Source organism: Cryptomeria japonica, chromosome 6, assembly GCF_030272615.1.
Source record: "Cryptomeria japonica chromosome 6, Sugi_1.0, whole genome shotgun sequence".
In the NCBI taxonomy this organism is placed as follows: Eukaryota; Viridiplantae; Streptophyta; class Pinopsida; order Cupressales; family Cupressaceae; genus Cryptomeria; species Cryptomeria japonica.
The window spans coordinates 478,359,122-478,365,241 of NC_081410.1; positions in this window are offsets into that span (position 1 = coordinate 478,359,122).

Below are 6,120 nucleotides of genomic sequence, written 5' to 3' on the forward strand. Positions count from 1 at the left end.
TTCTTTTCTACATTTCCTTCCTCTATGATCAGATTTTGTCTTAATTGATTTTGTTTCAGCCTTGTCAAAAAAAATTTAAATTCATCTGACTTAATAAAGTCATCATCTTTCATGAACTCATTTGACAACATCACACGCTCATCAAAGCCTTGAGCAAGGGCTTTGTTTGTTTCTCCCTGTTCTTCATTTTGCCTTGCTTCTCTGAGATGTGTCCTTATTTGATGAAAGTAGTGTCCTTGTTTTGTAAAAAATGCTCTAGCAGGGTCTCTCCTCACAATTGTACCGACCTCTTTGGTTTTTTGTTTCTTTGCAACTAGCACTTGGGTAGATTGAACTTCATCCCCACTCTCTACATCATCAGCAGACACACTAAGTGGCCTCTTGCCATGTGAAGAATGTCCATCTTGGGGGTCTTGCTGTTGAGCAGCCACTTTTGGAATTTGAGGCATTTGTTCCATGAGAGTTTCATATAAACTCAACATTTTGTTAATCCTCTCTAGGTACGGGTTATCGGGGAAAAAACTTGAGAAACTAGGGTCAACAACCTTCAATTCTGCTTCAACTCTCATCAAATTTTTCCATTTTCTTCTCCTTTCTTGTACTTCCTCTTTTCTCAGCAAATTTCTAACCACATCTTCATCATCCAATGGTTCATGGTCCTTTATTGTGGCCCAAGGTGTCATTTTTGGCAATGCACGTTTAATAAATTCTTTAGGATCACATAATCTAGACACGACATTAACCAACCTATACTGTTTAAGGAAATTGTTTACTTCATCAAAGGAACTCCTACCAATGGTAAAATCAGACACAACCCAAAGCCTAGGAAGAAGAGAACCCTTCATGTGTTTGTCAAGGTATTCTTTTTGAACTAGGGTCAATTGCCAAATAAACTCCATAAAAGCAATCCTAATTGGAAAAAATTTTGGTAAAATATGGGGAGGTTGAGGACACCCATAGACTCTGATTACAGTAAAGTTATCAAAAAAGAAAAATTCCCCCCAGTTATGTGAAATAGACCAGTTTGGAACATACTGGTAAGGTCTCAAAACTCTCCTAACTTTAATTGACAATTGTTCCCTGTTTATTCCTAGCATTTCCATAATTGGCAAAACAATCCAATTTTCAAAGAAAAGGAAAGAAGAATGGGGAGAACTACTGTCCCAAACCTGGGTCCATCTTTGTATTGGCATTAAGACACCCAATTCTTCTTTGAAAAGCTCCACTTCTTTATCCATGAACTCAACATTATAGAACAAGATTAAATGCATCAACAATGAATAATGCTTGAATGTAGGGCTGGGTGCACCACTCTGAATTTCAACTAGAGCATTATGAATGTGTTCAACCACATAGCCCACATAATCATAATCTTTGTTAACATCTGGGTGTTGAATGTCCATAGCCATCATCAGTAATTTAGCTGACACTATTGAATCTCCATCAAAACCCAACACTCTGCATAATCCATAGATTGTACAATGCATATAATGGTGGAAAGGTGTGATGTCAAATGGTGGTTCGATACTATCTAGAATTATAACTGGTTTCCTATTCACACTAGGCATGTATCTAGGCATTGCATGCTTCTTGATAACACCTTTGTATCTGTCATAATCCTTTGCAATCCGCTCCAAATCTATATCTGTACATGCAACACCAGTAATCTGGAAAGCTTCAACAAAGCTAGCTCTGTTAATTGAAACTAGGGCAGACTGGTTCTTTCTTTTGATTACCCTAGATACTGGGCAATAGTGTTTGGCCAACTCTTTGATCAAATCCACATCAACATACACATCTGGCATAATTAACTTTGCCATATTTAAATCCCAAGGGTTTGACATCGAGACACCCTTAACCCTATTATTCCAAAAATAATGAAACAGAGCAGAACCAGTCATATGAAGTGTGGTTGGGTTTCTACATTGGCTCCATAAATCTTTCCATGCCAAATCATTTGTATTCAAAGCAACGGAAGTCCCCGACAACAAATCTACAAAATCTTCTTTGTATTTCTTAACTGTCTTTTCCTTAGTGACCTAAGGATTGGATTTGGAACCATCAGGTCCTCCACTTGTCGTGGCCTTGGGCTTGGAACCTCCAGTTCCACTCGTCGCCTTGCTCATTTTAGCTGCAAGAGAAAAACTTAACCAATTTTCTGAAATTTTCCCACACCCAACACTTTGAATTCTCCAACGTTGTTGCTGAGCTCAATTCACTGGATTACCTCGAAGATAGAATGTATTAATGCAATTATACAAAATCTCAGCTTGATCATGCAATTTATGGTATTTGGGCACCGTTACTTCGCTCAAGTCTCATTAATTACCACACTTGCATGAACTAGCTACTATGGCATTAATTCAAAGCTGAAGTACTCGAGCGAAATTTGAATTCATGCCCTTCTATTTGATTGGTGATTTCCATTCAAAACTTTTAAAGAACCGGGTAAACAAGTCCACGTGTCAATCCCCATCTTTAATCGCACACTCGCAACTGATTATAATAATTTTGAAAGCAACCAGCGAGTTAGCGACAATGCTACGAAATCCTCTTACTCGCAAGCTTGCAACCCCTTTTACAAATCCTCAAGGAATCTCGCGAGTGAGCGACAACCATTGATCTTCATCAAGCCCTTCAGTCGTAACCTCGCAACAAAATTTGTAATATTATTTCTTTACTTGTGAGTTGGCGACCACTGCAAATCTAACAAAACAACTTATTTCATCGCAAGCTCGCAACTTGAAACTTAACTTGACTTAAACCCTTGCGATCCCGCGACAACAAGACACTTAACCGCCATCGCATTCTCGCAACACTTTTTGACTTAAGACTTACAAACCCGTGAGCATGTGATGACCACAAAATCAGACCAAATTTTACCTATCGCCAGATCGCAACATAAAATGCTAAACAACTTCAAAACCTGCGAGCAAGCGACGAAACTGCTAAGCTGCGATACCAACCACATAGCATGATCACAAATTAAAATGACTTAACCATGAACACCTCACGACCTTATGATAACATAAAATCACACCCAGTCGCAACCTCACAACATAAAATGGTCAAGTGCAAAACATCTTGCGAGGTAGCGACAACTAAAATCTCCCAGTACTCGCAAGCTCTCGACTTAAACTGACTTGATGATAAAGGACCTGCAGGCTAGCGATAACCATAAAATCTTGAAACTTTTTATCTCTTGACCGCAATGACCCAGCAAGTACCAACAAAAGCCGATGTTTTATGTTAATTACCGTCATAAACAGGCACGAGCAGTGGCACATAGACCATTAATGACTTACTCGCTAACTCTCGTAGCTATAATGCATGGCATCAAACCAATTCGAGACCTCACGATCAAATTAATTTCATTAATAATCTCCAGCTTGCTAACATAAAATGCTAACACTCAAAAAACTAGAGACCTCGCGATTTAAACCCAAACCAACACTCGCTAACTCGCCACTTAAATTGTTAAACATGAAATTTATCTGCGAGTTAGAGATGAAACATTAAACATGTCTCATTGTCTAACCAACCGTTTGCCTACACTTGACGTTGACATGGACAAATAAAGAGAGGACAACTTAGATTTTCAGTGCACGACAACTTCGGTTTACTAGCCAACTAAGACAAAAATCAAACACAAAACCCTAATCGCCATGAACATCACGTTAAGCATTTAATGTAGAACAATAGAAAGGTTTTAACAATTATGCAATATGAATAATTTTATGGATCTTGTGACACAAATTGTTAGATTTCATGTTCAACATAATGTGGAACCAATTTACTAATAATTCAGAAAAATAAATTCTAATTGTTTACTAATAATTCAAATTCACAGTTAAAAATATGAAATAAGTATCCGCTCTGATTGACAAATTCAAGGAATACAATATCAAAAATCATCAATGACAACTATAGTATTGCAAAGTAGTATAATTATAAATACCTATAAACTGACTGCTAATTCACTTCATTGACTTAGTCCAAGGCTTCTATATCCCAAATGGACTCAAGATCCAGAAACTGACTAGTACTAATAGGTTCATCTTCATTCTGAGTTGGGTATTCAAAAATTTCTTCGTCTTCATGCTGACTCTGAGTCTGCGATCCATCATTTGTCTCAGCACTAGCAATAGTAGTAGCACCACCAGCTTTTAAAGTGTTGCACAACCCTTGTCTTTCACGCATGAAATTCCATATTTCCAGTGCCCTATCATATGGAAAATCTCTAGCATTATACTGAGTTACAAACAACCTCAAGCAAGTTTCCAATTTTTTGTCTAATACGTTTATGATCTTTGATTTCAAAAGCCCTAATGCACTAAAAACTCTCTCATCTTCCACCGACCCCAATATCATTGTTTGACATTAATCAACAAGTTTCAAATATTCTGGTATTGCAGTACGCAATGATTCACTTTGATCTATCATTTTCCAAAGCCTTGTGATTGATCCAGGTTCAAATGGATTCTCCAAGTTAACCAACAGTTGTTTCATAAACAATGCAAAGAGTTTACATTGTTTTTTAAGATGATCTGAATTTAAAATTCCTTGTATTGGCTATCCATTGCAATATGCATCTTTTGAAAATGTCAATATCAATTCCTCTAGTTTTTTATGAAACATCTTTGTGTCATTTGCATTATCTCCAATTGAATGCCAAAATTGAGGATACACACAACCCATGGCTTCAAGTATTTCTTCTCGAGGGAATCTTTCACGAATCTCAGTTGAAAGTTCATATGCAATAGACTTCAAATTATCACTAACAAATTTAACAATCCTGTCAAAATCTTCCTTTTTAATTGGTAGTGCTCTGCCTCGCTTGCCTGTCTTAGATTGGTGCATTGGTATCTGAAATCTTTTTACAAAGACACATAACTCATTTTTTGTATTGAAATGTAAAAAAAAATTCAGCATGATTCAAATTTGTAATTATCTGCCAACTAAAAAAAATTGGGCTTCTCCCTGTTAGATCTGAATATAGACCATCCAGGCTCAAGCATGTCATTTTATGTAGAGTGCTATACTCATTGATATACATGGTTCTGTCTTGGGCTTTCTTAACAAGTTTGTTCATTGAATCCAGCATGGGGAGAAGACTAGCTAAAGTTAACAGAGTCTCTATATCACTTAACTTATGTAAGAGATTAGGAGCTTTGTCTACTATGAGGCGTTGCTCATACATTAGTCTGATCAAGGATTGATATTCTGTTAGCACTCATTCTGCTGGTCCATGCAAGGAGATCCATCTGGTCTCAACTTCCTTGAGAAGCTTGTTTCCTGTTGTTACTCCCTCAGCAAAAATCTGAAATTCTGCAAAATGTTTAGGACTTCGGCAGAAGTATGAGTGGAGGTCGTGGACCAGATCTTCAACTTTTGACACTGTAGGGAAATTGCTTACACCTCTATATGCTAAATTCATTCGATGGGCCATGCAGTGAATGCCAACCATGTATGGTGCAATACAAGTTTTTAATCTTGTGCAAAGACCGGTCCTTTGACCGTGCATTACTGCAACTCCATCAGCTCCAACACACACCAACTTCTTGGCAATTTTCAAGTCATCCATACCAGCAATTTCATTCAAAGCTTTCTTAACTTCCAAATATAAATTTTCTGATGTTGAATTGCCCCTCATTTTATGAATACAAAGTAGATGAGCTTGGTGGACGTGTTCTTTTTCGGTATACACATGCTTACAAACCCAAGCAGTGTTATCTACCGCAGTAACTTCATCTATGGATAATGAAATGAAATTTGACTCTTTTACACTCTCTTGTAAAAAAAAAATTTCCACCTCAGCGAGATAGTTTGCCATTTCCCATCCAACGTTTATTGACCAATGTGACATAGGATAGTGAGGAACATTAAAAAAAGATAATAAATTACTAAATTCTCGAAAATCTTTCATAGGACGCCCTCTCGACAGAATATGAAAAATAACACTCATCTGAACAATCTTTGCCAGGTTTGCATCTTTCGCTACATGTTCAAGCCCAACCTTGATTGTATTTCCAAATCCACTAATACCAATCAGTGTCATTTTGTGGTTATGCTCTTCATATTCTGCGACATACTTAACATGAAGATATTCTTCCTTTGATT